The sequence below is a fragment of the Perognathus longimembris genome, chromosome 6 (assembly GCF_023159225.1).
Source record: "Perognathus longimembris pacificus isolate PPM17 chromosome 6, ASM2315922v1, whole genome shotgun sequence".
Lineage (NCBI taxonomy): Eukaryota > Metazoa > Chordata > Mammalia > Rodentia > Heteromyidae > Perognathus > Perognathus longimembris.
Genome location: NC_063166.1, coordinates 1,684,592 through 1,706,626, shown reverse-complemented (window position 1 = coordinate 1,706,626; position 22,035 = coordinate 1,684,592). Strand labels below are relative to the sequence as shown.

Genomic DNA, 22,035 nt, shown 5'->3' with positions numbered 1-22,035 from the left:
GTAGATAGATGGTAGATCACACGCGTTGATTATGAGGATGGGAGGAGCCCTACCACCTTCCTCCCCTGTGGCCCATTTCAGACTCTGAATGTGAACCAGAATAGACATACTTGGTGGTGGAACAAACCTTACTGTGTGTTGGCCCCAGGACGTTTCATATGCAACTGTCACCGCAGGAGAGGGCAAGAGGAAGCTACCAACACTGCCCCCTCCCTCCCATCATCCGATACAGCCGAAAGGAAGAGGATGGGGGAGTGACGTGGCAGAAAGGGAGGGCCTAAAGAAAAGGCTGTAGAGTGGATGCCACATTATGGTCTGTTTTAATCACCCACACGGACTGCAAACAGCAAAGATGTGAAGGTTTTGAAGACTAATAATGGGGTGCCATAGATTGACTCCAAACATAGCTTCTGTGCTTGTGTGTTGGCTGTGACCTCTTACACAAGGAAGGCTTCATCAGGGATAGACAGCAGCAGACAATTGTAGGATTCTCCTAGGCTACATTAACATTCCCCTCATCTTGAAAGATCTGGACATTATCCAAAGTATCACACTGATCCAGTATATGGATGATTACTTAATCAAAGTCCTTATCATAGGAAGAGAAAAGCCACCTGAAGTTCATTAGGAAATTAAAGAAGTAATTCAGTGGGAGGGGCTTCTTTGAAATGCAGATATACAGACAAAACACAGCAATCTTAAATATTTAGTATAGAATTCCAAGTCTGACAGATGCTATACAGAGCCTGCCTCGGTAGGGTGCGTTCCTAGGCCTCCATTCTAGGCAGAGGGTATTCACAGCAATCACGCACAGTGTCACACGCAGTCACAGAGAGCACACAGTCACCGCAGCTGCACACAGCCACACACAAGCTGTCCCCACAAGAACCCAGGTACAATCACATGGAGCTTCTGGGCACAAGCACCCCCTCCACAATCAATCACAGGGAATCCCATCCGCTAGCTCCAGAGATCCACTAACAGCTGAGTCCAGCCCCCAGGGCAACGTCGATTGGCCACTCTGGGATAGCGGGAGACGTTCCTTTCCCTTCTCTGTCCCTCATATGTAGCATATCCAGAAACAATTGTTTTCCTTTGTCTTACACTGACCAGACACCTAACATAGGTAAAACACACTCAGGCCTGACTTGGTCAGAGAAAGCTTATGAGGATATAGAGGATGTTTCAGAGGAGTCACTTTTTCCACAATAAAGTGTGAGCCACACTTGTAGCTATATTTCTGATGCCACCACTGAAGCAAACCTTGGAAATTTCTTACTATAGTTGGCTGTTGATTGTGGTCATGAAAAAATTCAGAGACACACATCCTGGGCACACTGCAAACGATGACACAGATATGGGGAAACATCACTGAGTTACTCCTCTGTTCAAAACGAGACGAAGGGTACTCAGGAAGCCCAAGAAAGAGGAACATGGGCGGGGCCAGCGCCCTGCTTCCAAATAAAAGGGGAAAAAATCACCTATGTGGAGAACTCGAGGTCGGCTCAGTCGCAGAGCCCTTTCCTGACACGGTCTGGCCTTGGCTTCCCTCCCCCGCAATAGAATACCACTGCGGCCAGTCCCCGAACGGCGCTGTACAGATGAAACGGCACTGGAAGGAATTGAACAGGGTGCCTAGTAAAGACTTAGTGCTTGATCCATTCCTGCCACTTGCTTTTTGCATAGATCACTTGAGGACCCCAAAAGTTTGTTTATGATACATAAATAAATTTTTTTTTAAGAATGGCAGCTTAAAGTTATTCCGTGTACCAGTCAGCTATGTACCTACTGGTCTACATGTTTCAGTGAAAGAGATCATTGTGGGTATTACAGTGGATTACTTTCTGCTGTGCTTGCCACAATCAAAGAAATGCATGGAAATTATTCAAGATCTTTCAGCCAGGAGCTCAAAGCCCTTCAGGGGCGTGGTGCCAACCCAGACTTGCCAACCTCCCGCCCGCCACAGGCCTGACGCCACCAGCCCCACCCGGCCGGTCCCACTTGGCCACATCAACCTGGCTCTGAACCTCCGAGCGCCCCCGCCCGCCTCCCCCCACGGCCCCTCTGCCCTCTCCTCCACCGGAGGAAACATAAAAGCCCAATTCAAGACCGGACGGGATAAGGCCATCAGTTAATACAGGAGTCACAGCAATTTACTGGCTGCAAAAGTGTTTGTGGAAAATATGCTGATGTCAAGGGCAAATAAAATGCAGTGCTAGTTCCAATTTGCACCCTGTGTTCAGGAGCAAGAGAACGGTGCCAACCCTGTGACCTCTTCAGGATCTGGGTTCCGCTTCTCGCACTCGGGACTTGGCCTTCCTGCTCTCAAGCACAGCTCCACTCAGAGTCTCCTGGCTCTGACCACGCAGATCTCTGTGGGGTACCCAGCTGGCCAGGGAAGACCCCAGCACGAGGGCTGAGTTGACCTTGGGCAGAGGAGGCTCTGCGCTGGCTGCCCTCGCCTTTCTATACCCCAGCTGCTCACTCACTCCGCCACGCCTCCGGGCTGTGATCTCTAGACTCTGTGATCAAGTAACGTGCAGATTCCCACCATCACCAGGCCCAGAGTTCAGAACTCCAGGACCGCCCCCTCCCAAAGTCAGCCACAAGCAGTCAAGAACAAACTCCTCTCCCCTCTCCCTCCCCCTTGACCTTCACGCTGCTTCTCGATTCTGTTGTCACCCTACGCTACAAGCGATGTGCCGACGTATTTGTCTGATGCTTGCTTGCTTCTTCCCTTAGACCGAGATCCCTTTTAGAATATCAACTCTGCCTCTTAGAACAGAGCCTGGTGTGTAAACAGCATGCAAAAATCCCTTACAGAAAGAATACATTGAAAAGATTTCTCCAGAGTTCGGAAACATGTTAATTTTTTTAACCACGCAGTCATATAATGGAGGATGTCATGTTACAGCTTCAAAAACCTAACAAAAATCTTCCCCAGTACTCTGGAGAAGACAACAGCGTCTGTATCTGTACATGATTTGTCCAAAGCAAGTCCTCAAAATACAGGCTGAATGGGAAATGCATGCAGTAAGAACGCTCCTCCAGGAGGAAGGTTCGCTGAACACCTTTTCTTTTCTCAAGAACAGGCTTTCTGCTGGTCCGGAGGAATGCGTGCATCTGCGTGCAGATTCCCGTGGGGGTGAGTGGGGGTAGAGTTGCGTCTCTATACGGATAACAACTGCCAGAATATCAAAATTCTTGAGCCCACCCTTCCAAATGCCTGCCAGAATGCGGATCATTGGAGGCTACTTCACCTCAGAGGCCGAAAAGATCACAGTCATTGCCAGCATCGTCAACCACGGGCCTGGGGAACTCGGTGGTCGTTTACAGGTTTCCTTCATTTGGTGAGTTTCAGCATGCAGCCGTGTCCAGGAAAGTGCAAAGACCGAGTTTCACAAACACACAGACATCAGAACAATAACTAATTCAGGCAGGTGGGCATAGAAATAATGTTATGAAGAGAAAGCATACAAGGAAACAGAGAAACTGCTTCCCAGCAGACACGCCGCCATGTTACACAAGAATGTGTGTTTTGAGAAAAGAAGATGAGAGCAAGGGTGCAGGTGTTTGGGGGAGCAGCCAGTACGGCGCTCTCTGACTGGAGTGGGAAACGGTTAAGAGTTAACTGTTCCAAAAAGATCTGGAAGGCCAGGCTTTAGTGGAAAGAGGATGGAGTTGCAACCACTGAGAGGGCCCAAGGAAAGCCCTGGAAAGCAATGGAAGCCACGGGGGACAGGGGGTATTGGAATAGAGAAATGGCATGGTTTGAGAGGAGATTCGATGGGTCTGCAGACAGAAACAGGAAGGCCATGAGTCGGAGGGTAGAGAAGCAATCACACGAGAGACGGTGCCCACTCGGGTGGGGAGGGCTTGAGTGCACAGGGCAGAGGACACTGAGCAGAACCACGTTGTCCCCGACAGAGAAAGTCTCCAAGACCTCTCCCCACTCACAGACTTGCCCAGGGCAGGTGTGAACCTACATGGTGAACTGTCCCTGAGAAGTTGGACCCTGTAAAATGTATAGAAAGTCAGACTACGTAGGAGAGGAAAACAGTCCCAAATGGAAGAAAACGTAAGTCGTGACATTCATTCAAACCTTGCATCTCCTTTGAACTCTTTCCCACCCAGAACACTACTCTTTTCTTACAGGAAGCTGCTTCACGCTTTATAAAGTTAGATCTAATCACCCTAATGACGCCAATACTTTCTTCTCTCTATTTTCCTTGCAAGGTCTCAAAAATGAGAACTCAACAGCTCCTAATTGAGAGACAGCGTCCTCACGCTTGGTGAGGATGTTGAAGGTATACAGCTGTGTTTCCCCTTTTCCCAACTTTAAGTGATGACACTGGAACCAGAGTCCTTACGGCCTCAGGCAGCGAAGCCTGGGTCAGCCCCAGAGGAGCCCACTTCCGGCTGCCTGGCAGCACTTCCGCCCCCCCCCCCCCCCCCCCCACAGAGCCATCGGTGGCTCAGGTTCCACGCTGTGCTTCTTGGCCACTCTTCACCTCACCTGGCTCTGCTTCCTCATCCGTTGTTGACCTTTCCCGGCCCCGATTCTGATTAACATTGTGTTCTGTTTCCTTAGGGCTCTTTCCCCAGCTACTGGCCTCATGGTATTTTCTTTTCCAGGTGGCCTGTTTCCTTCGAGAGGCATCCTATCTGGACCCCCAGAGGTGTTGCTAGTGTGGAGAGTGCGAGCGGGCTGACCGGGGGTGGTCTGGGGCCACTGCATGTCTGATCCTCCTTCAATCACATCACGTGTGTGTGTGTGTGCTCGCTCCCCGCAAGTCTAAATCTAACTCCGCTTCAGTGCTCTGCACAGAAGGTTGCTCAATAAATTCTGCGGCCTGTACAGACTACAGCTGGTGTCCATTGAAGCCTGGGTCTAATTCGTTCCACAACCATGTGTCCTCAAGTGAACAACAGGATCTCTACATAAAATATGTAGCCTGTTGTGCTGAGTCCAAAATACTCGTAATTGACTCTAGATTTGGTTGGAACCTAGCTACATGAAGTTACACTTGCTTCCAGTCCCAGTTAGAGAGATACAGAGACCTCAGAGAAGTTCTGCCGATGGATGGAAGAAGCGGCTTACAGGACAGACAGGCAAGCAATGGAAATCACTAATCCTGGGCGTGGGGAAATCAGCAGGCGATTTTATAGCTGAAGTATTCCACGGTTTATCTACTAAGACCGGTGTTCCTGTTTTTATGAAGATGTTGGCTGATTCATCTATAGCTTGAGGAAGAGGATGCACATTTCTCAAAGTGAAGGTCATCAAGTATTTTGAAGGGACGCCGTTACACCAAAGCCTCATCGCTGTCTTCACGTAACTATGGATCCCTGTGATTTGAGCGTGGTCCAGTCCACCGTTCTGTTCCAAGATATTTAACATTATCCCCTTTCAATCTCAAACTGTCTTCATTTGGACCATGGATTACATGAACATCCTGTCTATTATGAAAGAGTTTGAGATAAAATAGAGTTAATTCTATCACATATTCATGCCAGCCCCGCGAGAGTACTAACTCTTGTAGCGACAGAACCGTCTCTCTCTCTCTCTCTCTGCCCACAGTCTTTCCATGGGACTAGGACTAAGGAAAATCAAGCAAACCACCATGCAAGACTCCCTTACTCTCAGTGCATGGTGTGCCTAACATGGACTCTTTTCCAGTTTCTAAGCTGCCATCCCTTCCAATTCTCAAGGTCAGGACGGGGACTTTGCCACACGGTGGCCCTGCACAAGTTCAGGCAAGCAGACCACACACTTCCAGCGGGTCCCAGCCTAAGATGCATCTCTGGAGTCTCAAATACCCTTGGTATTCAGGGAGACAGTCACCCTAAGTATAGCAGACATGCACCAAGGCTGGACAGAGGACAGAAAATAACTTGAATAGAATCAATGAAGACCTTTTGGGGAAAAAAAAAAGTCCTCCCTGCCCCGAAAAGTTTTGAGCTACAAAAAAGCTGTAGAGAAAAAAAGTGCTACAGATGTAGATTTGTCTTTCATTTGCCCAGTCGGTCCTTTCACGCGCCTCCATAACTGTACATTTTTGTTGCAATCAAGAAAAAGAGTTGGGCTGGGGATATGGCCTAGTGGCAAGAGTGCTTGCCTCGTATACATGAGGCCCTGGGTTCGATTCCCCAGCACCACATATATAGAAAGTGGCCAGAAGTGGCGCTGTGGCTCACGTGGCAGAGTGCTGGCCTTGAGCAAAAAGAAGCCAGGGACAGTGCTCAGGCCCTGAGTCCAAGCCCCAGGACTGGCCAAAAAAAAAAAAAAAAAAGAAAGAAAAAGAGTTGCTTGGAGGGTGGACGCGGAGCTGCAGGCTTTGCGGCAGGCCCCCGGAACCGTGCTGGCCCGGCCCCCAGCCGCCCGCACACCTGGGGCTGGCCCACGCCACGGCTTCTGGGCAATCGCAGTTCGCAGGAAGAGGGGTCTCGCCAGCTCCCCTTCCCTGACCTCTAGATCAACGAAAGGACACAGTGGCCAGCAGGGACACCAGGGCCAGAGTGGAGCCCAGAAATGACCAGAGCTTCAACACGACAACTTAAGCAGGAAACCATCTGTGGGCTCGCTGCTGCTGCTGTTTTATTTTAATAGAGTTATCTGAAAATACACAAATACCGGGATCCTGAACTTAGGCACCTCGGCAAATGAGATCCAGTTCTCAGATGTACGCCATGTTGACAAAATCTTTGTCCAAACAAACTCCAGGAAATGGAAACAAGGGAGTTATTTTTTTCTTTGTTGTTTTTGTTTTGTCTTGTTTGTTCATGTATCTGTCTTTGGGAGCACAGAAGGGGGGGCACAGAAATGGAGGGACAAGGGACAAAGGGCAGACAAATGCAGCACTGGTGCTCACTGGACACTACACTGAAAACGAACTGTGCAACTTGTGGGTAGGGACAGGACAGAAAAACTGGGAGAGAGCGAGGGAAGGAGCGACATTACTCAAAAAGAAATAGACTCATTACCTGGCTTATGAAACTGTAACAGTACATCACCTTCACAATAACAATTAAAAAGAAAAGATGACAGGGTCTCTAAGTAACTGCCAACACACATGACCCGAGATGAATTCAAAGACTTGATGCCACACGAGGTGGCTGTACCATTTCCTAGGTAATTGCTAACTTTTCTGAGATGTTCAAATGCCTGCCCTCAAGAAGGACATCTGTATTCTAAAGGACACTTGATTTTATTTTATATAGACGAGCATGAGTCTTTGTGGGGGAAATATAATTGTCTTAAACCCAGATTCTAACTTAAGCATCGAGCTGTATTTGTTCCTTTAGTCACTTTATTAGTTTCTAATTGAAACAGGGCATAAAGACATGTTTGTTCACAATAAGAGTAAAAAGAAATATTTGTTCAACTTAAAAACCAACACTACCTGCTACACTACAAGTGATCTGGTATCAAATTGTTAAACTGAAAACCGCTTGCTAATCAAAGCCTTGGATTCCCATTCCCAAGGCCAGAGCTGTTCTAGGACTTAGAAGAAAAGCCAATATAATTGGAGTAAGACCGTAAAGCTGTAACAGCAGGATGTCTGACAACTCCGGAAAAAAAAGTATTTCCAGTGGCTCTGAATAACGAAACATCATCACAGTCCTTTCTGTTCCAGAAAAGTGCTTCCCTGTGTGTTCCGTGCTCTGAGGATTGCGTGTTCCCTTTGATGTGATACCTACGCGCTTTTCCATCCAAACTCCAGTTCCAGAGGTCTTTGTTTTCTCCGTAAGTTCCGCTGCGCCCTGCAGTTCATTCCGCTAAGTCTTTTCCATAATCCCTCCGTCCCGTATCATATACACACCTTCGGAGCCTCCTGCCCTCGCTCACGTCCCAACACCTTCGCCTAATCGCCCCTTAATCATCTGCCTGAAAAGTCCACCCCCGGGGTCCCTCAGCGTTTCCTCCCAGCTGCTGCGGGGGAACGAGCCCCGGAGGCCCTCACCCCGCCTCCAGCCCGCTCATTCCGCGGGGCAGGCCTCGCACACTCGGAAGTCCCTTCCGTCCAAGAACGCTCAGAGCTGACACCACCACTTCCTCACCCAAACAGCGAACATCTGCGGGCTGGAACGTCAAGACAAGGAAACACTGCACAGCTCTGCCGAAGTTGGACGCAACCTTTATCGGCCATCTTAAGCAATAAATCAATGTTCTCATTTTCAAAATCTATTAAAAAAAATAATAAAGCACGGTGGCCAAGTCCAATTTCCCCTCAAAGGAATAGTTAACAAATAGCTGCACACAATGGCTAATTAGTGTTTCTGCCTTCCAGCTAAGGGAACTAAGTCTCTATGTGGGCAATCAATCTCAAATACAAGTCATCAAGTTGCTCCATACAGTTTAATTTTATTCTGAATGCAGAGAGCTGAGTTTAACAGCATTATTTAATTTAGTGAATAAACTACCCCAATAAGCTGCTCACTCGAAGCAAATCATGTGTGAGCTCTATCAATATTAACCAAACCAACAAGAACCAACTCTACAACTGAGCTACCTAACTATACAACTCAACGATCTATGTAACTGAACGATCACATCTTACAAAGATGATTGGTAAAACGACAACCTTCAGCCTATAATCCCAGTCAAGGAAGCTTCTTTTCTGGAAACAAGAATATAAGCTCCCCCGCCCCCCCCCCCCCGCACACCCCCAAAAAGACTGAGACAGACTGGAGGAGCTGCCTGAGTCCCAGCTGTTTCCTGTATCGATGGTAATGGCCTTGTCACTGACTTTTCAGATCAGTGGTTCTCAGATTTTAACATGCACGGGAATCCCACGGAGAGCTTGTTAATTCTGCATCCTGGGGTCTGCTCCAGAGGTTATGATTCACTAGGTCAAGTGAGGTGCAACATTTGCATTTCTAAGCAGCTCACAGATGGTGCAGGAGCCTCTGGAGTGGGGCAGAGCTCTAGACCCAGCCAATTAGGAAGAGATGGCAGACTGCCTTTAAGTAACAATACACATCCATGCTGAAATCCCCGAAACCCCTCCTCCTCTCTGCTCCTCTCTCGGTTGCTCTTTCCAAATACTGCGGGAATCACAGTTTGCAAGACGCTGGGCCCAAGCTCCAGGAGTTTCACAGGTCGGTCACCGCTTTCTGCCAAATGGAGATGGTAGCTGTGGAGGGCTGGCTTCCTGTAGAGGGCGGATGCCCTGGGCAGGGGAAGGGAGGGCTGGAGGCCCTCTCCAGACATCCTCCAGGGCGCAGGCCTGAGCCAGGGTTTACCCACACAGAATGAGGGCAGGGGATTCAAGGATGCACACTTGAAACAATCCTGGGCATAGATGTGATCTCCCGGTCAGGGCAGTCAGGGGCGGTCAGGGGCGGTCAGGGCGGTCACGGGCGGTCAGCAGCGGTCTGACACCCCAGGGTCTCCATCTGGTCAGGTGAGCCCTGTTGGAGTAAGAGTCTCAAGGCCTTACAGTTGGGATGGCCCCGCCTCCCCCTGCTCCTTCCTGGGGACTCAGAGCACCAGAGAGAGACGCGGAGCAGAGCAGGAGGAGTGCCCAGCTTTCCTCTTATCTCTACTTAATGTATGAGCCCAAGGAAGCCGTCAGTATTACTCAGCAGCAAAAAAAAAAAAAAAAAAAAAAAAGGCTTTTACACCCTTCCTGCAGTGCCATTATGTTTCAATACAAATGATGTCTCTGTCTTCAATTCAAACACGCCAAGTAGCTCTCCTCAGCAGGACACCCTATTACTTAAACAACTGCGTAAGAATCCTCTTACAAAGTTCAAGAGTCATTTCAACATTTGTTCTATGTTACTTTAACCTTCTGGTGGTATTTTAGAAATATTAATACTAGACATATCAACTTCGAGTGAGCAGGAGGAAACACACACACACACACACACACACACACACACACACACACACACACAGTGTTGCATGCTTCCAAGGCATGGGAAATAACTCAACAGAAACCGTGTCAGGATCTCTGTACCAGCGTGGGCTCTGCTCGCAGCAGAGGGTGGTTTGTAAGCTGATGCTGGGATGTAGCAAGCCCTGCTCCATTCTTTGGGAGAAAGAACTAGGAATACCAATGACAGACTTCAATAAAATTATCTAGCAATAGCTAAGCTCTGTGTCCCAAGTCATTCCATCGCAAGCCAAAGACCTTCACACAGTCATTGGACGCTTTCTGCATAAAATGGTTGGAGGCTTCAAGGATAATCAATAGCTGAGCAAGCTAAGCAATCAACTATAGAATAAGCTGTATCCAGCACTGCCCTCTAAACCCCTCAGCCCTCCGAGCACCTGCTGCCTCTGGGAGCCCCCTGCTCCACAGTCCCTAGTCCTCTAACTAAACCTGTATGCTTTGATGGGCTGCCCGCGGCTCAGCAGTAATCAGCAACTGTAGATGAACACATTCATTGACATAAAGCCGTGTGGGGTGGTCATGCGTCGACCAATGCATCGAATGCCATCGGGTCCATTTCAGAGGGTTTACAGATACCTGTGCATACGCACACCAGTAAACACCTATTCCCAGACACGAATTCACGCGCAATGCATGGGAATTAGAGCAACTGCAAAGGTGTTCAAACTGTTAGCTGCTGATAAAGAATCATTTACAAAGGGGTCATCTGATAGAGTATTGTGCTGGAGACTGAGACTGTTAAGGACAGAACAAAAACCTTTCCATGATACGCACACACGGCCCTCGTGTGCTGGGACAGTGATACAGTGCAGTTCCTCTGCTGTCTGGTCAAGAGCACATGAGCTGCTGATGAGGTGGCGATAATGACCCTGAGCTTTGAGATGAAGAAATCATCTCCAAAATTCTTGTTACAGACGTGGGTGAACAATCAGAGTAGGATACGTCACGGTTATTCTTTGATCTGATTTATTCCATGTGACACCGCTGCCCACACGGAGCAAGCGTGCTAAAATGCTAACCTTCTCTTCCCTGAGTGAAGTACATTCTGATTAAGACAAATAGTTGGCATCCTGTTTAATAAATTACCACTCCATCTTTCTCATTAGAAGGTCCCCATGCGCGTGTGCTCTTCAAAGAACAAACGGAGTCGAGATGGGCTTCTTAGGGGTGTTCATGCAACCTTCACCTTACACCTCCCGTGGCTCAAGTTTTCCTTGCAATATTTGCTAGTGCACACATTCAGCAGAATTAAATTAAATATTAGAATCTTGCCATAGGGGAACGGCTCTAAGTGATCGCAGACATTTGGGAGTGAAAGCCCGGATATCTTCAGCTGTTTCTCAATAGGTTTGGAAATAAATGCCTTTTAAATACGGCCTTAAGACTTAGGCAACAGAACTGCAAGTCAGCTGATCTGTAAAACATAAGGTAGGAACCATTCTATATTATTTCAAAACAACAACAACAACAAAAAAAAAAAACTAGGGAACTCTTGGCCCTTAAATCAAAATTCCCCCAAAGTAGAAATTGTGTCTACAGAAAATGAGATCCATATTTTGACTCCGCCGTTAACCTGTGGCCAGCTTCTATTTCAAAGCGAAATGAATACAGATTGGGTGAGGCATTTCAGGAGGCCAGGTCGGGCTCCACCCGGCCCGCGGGCTGCAGGTGGAGGAAGCCAGGGGCCAGAGCTGCTCTGCTTCCCCTAAGACCACCCCGAGAATGCAGAAGGGACCCCCCTCCCCCAGTGGAGGCCTGACAGGGCAGGCGTTCTCATTGCCAAGTAGCCCAGCCCCACTGGGCGCTGATAAAGCTCACCGAAGAGACTTTACGAAACGCGGATTTCATGGGATGAAGCGGTCACTCATGGGGGTTTTCCGTCCTTGGAGCTTTCTGCCATCTGCATTGTTCCTCGCTTTACAAACCCAAGGAAGTACTCACTCCCAGAGGGAGACTGAGCCCAAGCACCACACCTCAAACCCCGAGGAAGACAGGGGTGCATGCGGTGCGCAGGACTCCCAACAGAGTATATATGTATTTACAGAAAGCTTTGCCAATGTTATTAAGTGATGTTTGTGTAAACTTTATGACAGGGGTTTACAATGGAAGCCTCCATGGACCTAAATAATTCTGACAGTCACCTTCACATAGTATATTATCTTTATGCAAAACTTTGTTTTACAATACGCGTTTTGAGAATAAGATTTAACAGCCAACATTATTTAAGAAAATACCATAAAATGTAAAATTCCCCCCTGCATAACTAATATAAGACAATAAAAAAGAAAAAAATGACTTATAAGCCAGGTGCAGGTGGCTCAGTCCTGTAATTCTAGCTACTCAGGAGGCTGAGAACGGAGGATATAGGTTTGAAACCAGCCTGGGCAGGAAAGTCTGTGAGACTCTTATCTGTAATTATGCACCAACGAGTTGGAAGCAGTGCTAGAGCGCTAGCCTTGAGCACAAAAGCTCAGAGACAGTGCCCAGGACCTGAGTTCAAGCCCCAGGCCAGGACATCAATAAAAATGGACTTGTAAGTATACTTAGATCCAAGGGAAAAATGAAAACATTTCAGTGTTCGTTTGGGACTAAGTTCTGATACTTCAGAGAAAGAGTCATTGTAAAATAGGGGAATGGAAAACTTCTGGTAATTTAAAGACAATTTCCTAATAGTTGAATGTTTATAAGGCTCTGCATAGTTGAAAACTGTGCTAATGTTCAGAAGTGTACCGGATGAACTTATTACAATATTGCCATGAAACTGTCCGCTGAGAATCACAATACCCGATCAAAGATTATGGGTCCTGCCTGCATGCACTCCTTTGTACCTGCATTTAAAGTAAATTACAACCCAACAAAATATTCCCAGAGATTAAATCTGGCTCAGGTGCACAGTAATTTGTATCTCCTACTTAGATTCATAATAGTCACAATCGTAGGAGGAAACCAGGATCCTAAAAGTTACTTTTGTTATTTGTGCCTCACACAAACTGGACAATTACTTTCAAAGGCAACTTTCTGTTAAAAGGATAGCTTCCAAATATATGAACTTCCTTTCTCTTTTTAAAGAAAACCCCATACCTGAGAATGATTCCTACTAAAGTTTTGGGTCACTGCAGTCTAGTCTCATGGTCGACAATACAAAGAAACAGAACTGAAAGCTAAAGGTGAAGGGGGATAGAAAGAAGGGAGAGAAGAAAGAGTTGAGAACTCGCAGCCCAGCATGAATAGCAGAAAGAAAGCCAGAAAACTTGTAGGAGCTCAGATCTAATGGAAAAAACAAGAACTCGGAGTAGAGGAAGGAAGGATGTAGAAGCCAGCTGGAATACGAGAGAGCCAACAGAAATCCAAGGACAGAAAGTCTTGAAGATTGAAGGGAACCGGAAATTTATTGGAAACCAAGTTGTTTTTCCTTTTGTAACCCATGCAATCCTATTCCAGGCTGAACTCTAGACTCAGCCTCAAAGAAGACAGAAAGGAAGTGCAAGTCATGGGCTTTGCTTCTCTGGCGGGCCGGAGCCAAGGGCTCTGGAAAGATGGAGCTGAGGAAACACAAGGACTGCAGAGCTGACAGCAGATACAGGCTGGGGGTGGGGGGTGGGAGGAAGGAAGAGGGGGCGTGCAGCATCTTGTAACACACTGTTTACCAAAATGAGAAGAAGGAGGAGGAAAAACACAGTCAGGTTCCAAACACAGTTGGGTTCCAATTCCCCCCTCCTGAGTCAGGATTTCCAGCCTATTCAGCCGAAGCCAAGGGAGACCCCCACCACAGGTGCCACAGATTTGCTAGTGCTGGCACAGGCTCTGAAGTTTCTAGAACTTCTTTGGATCAAACCCTAGCTTGACTACTGAATATCTGATGGCTAAAATGCAAAGTCAATTGAATAGGCATAGCAAGGGAGGATAGGTAGAGCAGACTGACTGAAGATAGAAACAGTACCGCCGGAGACTCTGTAAGAAGGCCGGCAAGCACAGGTCAGAACCAGCACACAGACGAGTCTTGAAAATCACACCGACTGCACACTCATGTCCACGCACGGCCACGGGCCAGCCAGGGTTCTGGACCTCGAGGAACACTCAGGTCAGTGCCACAAGCCTGGGAGGGGGCCCAGGGCCCGCGAGGGTGACCCTGGCTCACTCAGTCGTGTGTCGAGCGCACACTAAGCAGATCCCGGCTGCACGCTGAGGGCGTGCTTCCTCGTGCTCAGTGTTCGTCACCGCCGGCAGACAACCAACCATCGAACAGTGGCAAATAAGCGCGTGACTCCCACCATTCCTAGCGCGTCACCGCCCGGAACAGGCGTTCAGAGAGAGTGCTGACCTTGAGGGTGTAGGAGAATTGGGGTGGGAAAGTGAGATGGCACTGGGAGGGGACAGGGGCACTGCCACCCCCGGCCACCCGTGCCGGCGACAATGAGCCCATCAAACTGAAGGCAGCTGTGAAGCTGGAGAAGGGGACGGAGCAGAAGGAATTGAAACCATTCAAACCACCGGACTCAGGGAAACTTGGGGTGTGGAGAACATGAAGGCAAGGAGCTTTGGGGTTGTGGCTCCCAGGGCGGCCTGGAGTGTGGTGGGAAAGTGTGGAAGGTTTGGAAGGGATAGGACCTGACCGCGGTTGGGACGGTTGGGGAAAGGCCGCGTCTCCATCGTTCTTCAGACGCCGCGCCCATCATGGCATTGAGGGGGTGGCGGGGGGGAGGCCGGAAATGCAGAGCGGAGAACCGAAATCAGACACTCGCGTGGACCGAATTGTGGACGCGAGCGTGGGATGCCACCTCGTCATTTCCACTTTCCCTGATTCTGAAGGAGACGAGGAGACACTCACCTATCCGTCCACACTTCATCAGTTCCCGCAAACTCACAGAATGGGTGGATCAGCATGCTGGGGTGCAGAAAGGAGGCTACCCACCTGCAAAATCAGAGCCACGCAGACTAGGCCAGGGCAGTAACCGCTAAGAGTTTCTGACCAGAGAACAAACTGAACACAGACACGAACAACCGCAGGAGAAAACGTGCAAGGGGAAACTCGAAATCGAATTCAGGAAAATTAGACAGACATACAGACATAGAAGATTACCAAAGCTGATTTTACCATCTACTATTGCTGACAATGGGTCGGGATTAGCCGACCCAGACACGTGTGTACTTATTTATTAGCATGTCCAAAATAAAAGGCTTCAGTTTGGCTTTTATTTTGTTTTAAATCAGTTGTGGGGCTTGAACTTAGGGTCTGAGCGCTGTCTCTGGGCTCTTTTGCTCAAGGCTAGCGTTCTACCACTTTGAGCCACCAGCACCACTTCTGGTTTTCTGGTGGTTAATTGGAGGTAAGAGTCTCACAGACTGTCCTTCCTGGGCTGGCTTTGAACCTCGATCCTCACATCTCAGCCTCCTGAGTAGCTAGGATGACAGGTGTGAGCCACCAGCATGGGGCTAGTTGGCATTTTCACGCATGCATACGACACAGCTGGCCACCCTCCTCCCCCTCCCCCTTCCTTTTTGCTGAGTTCTCCTGGCACCATCCTGACCACCCTCCCTCACCTCTGCTAATTTCACATGACAGGGAAACCACATAGCATGGGGTTCCTGGAGTCCGGGTTTCTGGAGTCGGGCCCACGTCCCTGAACAGGACGCCCTCTAGTTACATGGGAGTTCTGGCAAGTGACTATCTTGTTCTTCTCCATACTGAATATGACCGCTGTCACAGGGCCCTTTCCTGGGAAGGGGTTCTAACAGGTACCTCATACTTTATCACGTAATGAAGTTGTTAAAAGTTGTGAACTTATAAATATTAATCCTTTTGGAGGAGAAGAAAATGTGCTTCGCAGAGCAGGACGAAGAACCAGGCAGATAAAGGCCACCGCCTGTCCCTGGGTCTCCCCTCCCGGGGCAGACTGGGGTCTGGGAGAGTATTGGGGCCCGAGGAGCGCTGAGATCAGGGAAGGCACTGGAATCTGGGGGAGCATTGAGATGGGGGAGCACTGGAATCTGGGGGAGCAGTAATACCTGGGGGAGCACTGAGGTCGGGGGGAGCACTGAGGTGGGGGGAGCACTGGCTCCTGGCGAGCCGCCCTCTGCGGTGTGGATGGCAGGGGCTTTGGGGTCAGGGAGGAGGGCGCTGGCGAATCCTCTCAGCCTGGGTCTCCCTCGCCCAGCTGGGCCCCAGTCCCTCCGCCCCCCCCCCGCCCCCAGCCCTCCTGGGGCGCAGGCGGGGTCCCCCCAGCCGGGTGGTGCTGAGGATGCGGAGGAGGAGGCGCCTCCCCAGGACTGGGGCGGCTCCTCCCGGCGCCCCGAGAGGGGAAGGGGCGCGGGGCGCGCGGGGCTCGGTACCTGCGCCGAGTCCTGGCTCGGGAGACGCCGCTCGCGGGGCCGCTGCGGGCCGCAGAGGCAGCGCTGCACGGGCCCGGGCTGCTGGGCCGCGGGCTCCGGCTCCGGCTCCGCGGCGGGCCCGGGCTGCTGGGCCGCGGGCGCGTTCCCCATGCTGGGCGGCGGGGCCTGCGGAGGCTGCGGGGCGGCGGGGCGGCGGGCGGCGGGGCCTGCGGGGCCTGCGGAGGCTGCGGAGGCTGCGGGCGCCCCGGTGCGAGCGGGAGCGCGGAGCCCTGCGCCGGCGGGAGCGCGCGCCGAGCCCGGCGGGAGGGGTGCGGGGCGCACGGCGGCGCGCCTGGGGCGGAGCGGGTGTGGGGACCCGGGGAGCAGGAGCGCCCCGCGCCCCTCGCTTGCGCCCCGCGCCCCGCGCCCCTCGCTTGCGCCCCGCGCCCCTCGCTTGCGCCCCGCGCCCGGGGCTGCCCCGCGCTCCACGCCCGCGCCGGCGCTAGGAGCGGAACGGAGCGGAGCGCAGACCCGGGCCCCGGCCCGGCCCGGCCGCGCGCCTCTGCCCCGGGCGGCCCCCGCCCCCGCCAGCCCCAGTGCGGGGCCCGGCGCAGAGCCGGAGCCGGAGGGTCCACCCTGGTGCTTTGCTTCCGGGGAGAGCCCGTGGGAATGGAGCGCGCGGACGCCCCCCCCTCCGGGGTGCCCGGCCTAGGACGGGGCGTGGGGGACCCCGGCGAGCGGCACCCACGCCCGGTGCGGCCCTGGAGATCCCGCCCATAGCCGCGGGCAAGCAGAGAAGCAAAGCGATCCGGACAGGGGAGGAAGAGGTCAAGCGGTGACATCCACCGCGCGCCCTGTGGAGGCCACGAGCTCCCGGGTGGGCCACGCCGCCTCCTCCCGGGGTGCAGGTCCAGAGGCATGCCCCAGCCTCCGAGGAAAACACACGTCCAGGAACATCCTCCAACGAGGAGGCGAGTGACCTTTGCAATGGAAGTGACCCAACCTCGGGGAAGGAAATTCAGGACCCCCGAAGATGGAAAGCCTCCCCCACTCCCCGAGGGGCAGAACCAGCAGTGTGAAAACCGCCCCAGGGACCAAAGTCTCCCCTCCATCCTCCTGAAAAACCCCACTCCCATTCCTCAGGGCCTGGGAACCAAAAAATCAGCCCCTAAATGCACACAGCAACAAATGCCAAGGTGGCGTTTAGTGAAGACGGCTCCTGGACGGGATCGGCGGTGCCCGTGGGGGTCTCTGAGACGATAGCATAGGCCTGGGGGAGATACCAGAAGAGCGGCGTGCATCAGCCCTAAACGAGAATGAGCCGAGGCAACAGATGAGTTCCCAGTGCCGCCTGACACCGGAGGAGGACAAAATCCCGCATCAACGCGGTGTCTGGAGTTCTAAATTTTTACGTCTTTATTATCTTTAAGTAGTTGTGCAAAGGAGTTCTAATTGAACGTATCAGCTCATGGGTACAGTGACTGCGGAGGCACCCCTTCTGGTTCCTCACCTGACTCTCCCAAGCACTGTGCTGATATAGACCAGGCTTTTGAAAATAAGGAAGAGATTCTATTTTAGTACAAAAGCATCCCTCCTTAAGTGAGACCACCTAGCCAGCAGTTACAAACTCAGAATGAAGTCACACACTCAGGAGTATCCACAACTATGAATTTTGCCAGTGAGACTGGAAGAGACTCAGATAAGTGTGAACTGCAGGGCATAGGACATTTGCCACTGGACGGGAAAGTAGCTTTTCATCGAGTCAACAGAAAACTCAAACTCTGTTTGAAACTTTCTAAAAAAAAAAAAAAACCAATCATTCAGTTGATCTGTTTGGGTGAGGTACATTACTGTGATTTAACTGTACAAAATTGTATCCCTGGGTGACACCATTCTTTAGATCTATATCCAGTTTGGTTGGGTTTGGCTTTCCAAGGGGTTTGAACTCAGGGCCTTGTATTGGCTCCACAGGAACTCTTCCACTTGAACCACACTTCTAGCTCCTTTTACCTTAGTTCATTTTTGAAAGATATTAGTTATGTGTAGGCTGTCCTGGACTGAGGCTCCCTGATGTATGTTTCTAGCACGGCTGGGCTGACAGCTACGACACCTCCACCCCCAGTTTCTTTTGCACTGGTCGAGAGGGGGACCTCTAAAATGTGGGCTGATCTCAAACCACGGTCCTCCCAATGTCTGCCCAGTGAATAGGTAGCACTCCAGGTGTGAACCACAGCAACTGGCTCCAGTAGGGTTGAATGAAAATGCAAGTCAACACAGATCACGAGTGCAAAGCACACGGCGTTTTGTCTTGTACAGAAAAGGCTCTCGATGGTCCTTAGACGTTCACGTCTGGAGCTAGCACGAGAGCTCAGCTGCAGGCTTCTCATCCCACCTCGGGGAGCCAGCCTCCAGTCACACATGGAATCCCAGACCTCTCCAGACCTGGAGGCCTAGTTGTCATTTTTGCTCATCCCCAGCACGCCTCCTGGCCTTTGCTGAGCTGCAGATTCCCGCACCCCACACACCAGCCAAGTAAGAGGGGTTTTATTAGTGAGTATGCATTTACCAACACACCTATGCAGCCACTAGCAATGACCAGTTCTGAGTTCCTCATTAGATTTATTTCCTTTTATCCTTCTTCTAGCATCGCCTGCCCTGCTCAGTAACATATCAAACCACACGAAGGAAAAGATAATCTCTTCCCCAGCAGTTTGCAAGATTTCTCTCACAACTACAATTCTCTGATTCATAAAAAGGGGATGGATAAAGACATCCCTTTCTGATGCTGTCACTCCGAGAGCCTCTCAGTTGAGAGTTGCAGGGCCAAAAGTCCAAGAGAGCATTCCTGGCGTTGTTCAATGTAGTATGCTCTGATAGCCTCAAATTGCCACTAAATTAACCAATGGAAGTGCACAAAGATGGTATTCTGTAGTAAAATAGCAACTTTTTAAAAGAATCGCGTTTGATATTTGTGTCAGTTTTGTATGCGGGCAGTTGAAGGTTGCAGGAACATTGCAATCCATGGCTGGGTCCTCGGAGAAAGACGGGGGCAGGAGCAAGAGTCTCCGTGCGCCCACTGCCTCCTTCCTCGGCCGGGGTGGCCCCCTCCCACCTCCCCCCACCCATGGGGCCCACACACTTTCACCGGAGTCACGCCATGCTCCCCCGAGGAAGACCCCCCTGTCACGGAGATGTCCAAGTGTGCTTAACAGAACAAGTTAGGACTAATCGGCTTTTTGTTTTCCTTTTGCAGCCTTTGAAAATGGTTTTGGCCTTGCAATTTCCTTCTCAAAACTGGTGGAATCCTTACATTGTTGCTTCTCAGCTAACCAGAGATAAGGCTTCCTGTGCACCTCAGATAAGTAGGTTTCCTTGGCGACTTGGTGATGTTTGTGGAGTTGTGGAAAGCCTTCTACAACCACATGCCCCAGGGAGAGATAGAGCCCCAGGCTCCTCGAGTCTCACTCCCCGCAAAAGCATGCAGGGATGGGAGAGACCCGGCAGATGGAGAGGGGCTTGCGCATGTTATCACTGAGCAGTCAGCAGCTTAATTTTTATTGAGCGTCAGAAGTTCAAAGGAGAACGATGTAAATTGTTTTATCAGGACGGATTCACATTTTATCTTTCTAATCTTCCCAGGGCTGGGGGGTGACTCTGTGATTGGGCTTCCAGGCCCAGGGCTAAACCCCCAGCACCGAACGGGAGCAATGACAGCCAGCCGTTCCCTGCCAGCTGCACCCAGCAGCGTTCATATTTCAACACAAAACAGGCGCGACTGCAAGTATGATTTATCGAGAGTCCACCTCGGTCAGTACCGTGCATGCACACCGTGGGATTCTTCTGGCTCTGAAATCGGGTTTTAGATAGTTCCAGGATGCTGATCGAAGGTGATTTTTAAGTTTGATAGCCCAAGTTTTAATCTCGAAAACATAATCCATTTATATATTCCGAACTATCATTTGTCTATTATCCTCTTTCAGACATCCTACGAATTTGGTGGAAACAAGAACAATGGCACATGCATTGACAGCCTGTATTTACCACACACTCCCTGACCAGGGATGGGGGGCACTTACACACTCACTGACCGGGGATGGGGGGGGCGCTTACCCAATCGTTCTTTGCACGCTAACCCACCCGTCTTCCCATCGGCCACCTCCGGCTAGTGCCTTCACCAGCGGCATTTTGGATGGGAGGAAGCAGAACCACAGAGAGGTGAATAACTTAATCCAAGTAATCTAGCAAGCCAGTGATTCCCGTGTAACAGTGAGCTACTGACGCCTTGCTGGCTGCGACCGGTGTCTACCATCCCAGCGAAGCAGAGGAAGTCCCACCAAAGGCGAAGCTCATCCTTTGGCGCATGGATTATGATATCACACAAGTCTCAAATGCCACAAGAGGAAGTACATGCGTTATCACCTATGAAATCCTTGCCGACAAGGGGTGAGCGTTATTTTTACAGACAAATGAATTAATAGTCATCAAGTAGTTCTGCCCCCCAGGTCCCAGGGACGGCCGGCGGGCCAGCCTGCTTCCCCTCTGGTCTGCTTGGTCATTTTCCTCCCTAGGCTGTGTCCCGCCACACCGGTCCCCGTCGCCCAGGGTCCGCCCCGGACCCTGCCCCGGACTGTGTGCAATTCCCGAGATACACACTTCTCGCCACCAGCCACAAAGAAACGGCTTGAGCGTTGCACTAACGCCGGCCGGCCGGGGTGGGGTGGGCGGGCCTCCCTCCGTATCAAACGTCCATCTCCTGCCAACAATGCCTCCTTGCAGCGCGCGAGCTGTTTGCTCTGAGAACCGAGTTCTCACTTTAACACATGGTTAAAACTGCAAGACGACGGACAACAAGCCTCCTGCCCGGCCTGATGTCTTCCAGATGTGACGCGTCCACCGTCTCCCTCCCGGGATCGGCGCCGGTGCCCGCAGCTCACGGGAGGCGGGCCCGGGGCTCGGGTGCGGGCCACGGGGAAGGAGGGGTCCTGTGCCCCCGCCCGTCGCTGGGGCGGGCTGCTCTTACCCACCCCCCCCCCCGCAGGCCCCAGATGCCCCCGAGGTGAAGCAGGAAAATGGCTTCGCTTGCACGCGCACAGATTTTGCAAGCGGATTCTGGTGGAGAAGCCGGGGCTGCAATCGAAACAGGAGTGAACATGCGGGGTGGCCCGGCCGCGGGGCTCACGCGAGCGCTGCCCCCCCCCCACACACACGGGGGTCCACACTGCCACCATTTGCGGGCTGGATCAACCGCGGGCAGAAGCCGGGGGCTGCGCTCAGGGGCTCGAGGCCACCCCAGCCTCCCGCACCCCCGGGCTCCTGCGGGGTGGGTTTGCTTTCTAGTCCAACCCCCCGGAGAGTCTCCAAGTCCTGGGTACCATGCCAGCAGGGGGGGGAGGCGGGGACACCGTCTCGATCCCCTCATTGCATCCCAGTCTATGGGTCAGAGACTGCGGAGCCAGGGCCGTCACCCCGAGGGCGCGGGGCCGTCACCCCGGAGGGCGCGGGGCCGTCACCCCGGAGGGCGCGGGGCCGTCACCCCGAGGGCGCGGGGCCGTCACGCGGAGGGCGCGGGGCCGTCACCCCGAGGGCGCGGGGCCGTCACGCGGAGGGCGCGGGGCCGTCACCCCGAGGGCGCGGGGCCGTCACGCGGAGGGCGCGGGGCGGGCGGGCGGCACCCGCGGCCCCGCTCGGTGGGGAAGCACAGCTCGCGGCAGCTCTGTGTTCTTGCGATCGTCGCTGGGCGCGGTGACCCCCAGCACGGTGAACCCCAGCGCGGTGACCCCCAGCGCGGTGAACCCCAGCGCGGTGAACCCCAGCGCGGTGAACC

General features: G+C 51.9%; 1 protein-coding gene across 1 annotated transcript in view; it reads right to left on the bottom strand.

The window, feature by feature from the left end:
* Hmgcll1 (3-hydroxymethyl-3-methylglutaryl-CoA lyase like 1) overlaps positions 1-16,307 on the bottom strand; it is a 52,502-nt gene extending 36,195 nt beyond the window's left edge. The window contains exon 1 of the mRNA XM_048347601.1: positions 16,233-16,307. The gene's annotated coding sequence lies outside the window, so the exon portion shown is untranslated. The remainder of the gene's footprint in view (positions 1-16,232) is intronic.
* Between the last annotated feature and the right edge of the window lie 5,728 nt (positions 16,308-22,035).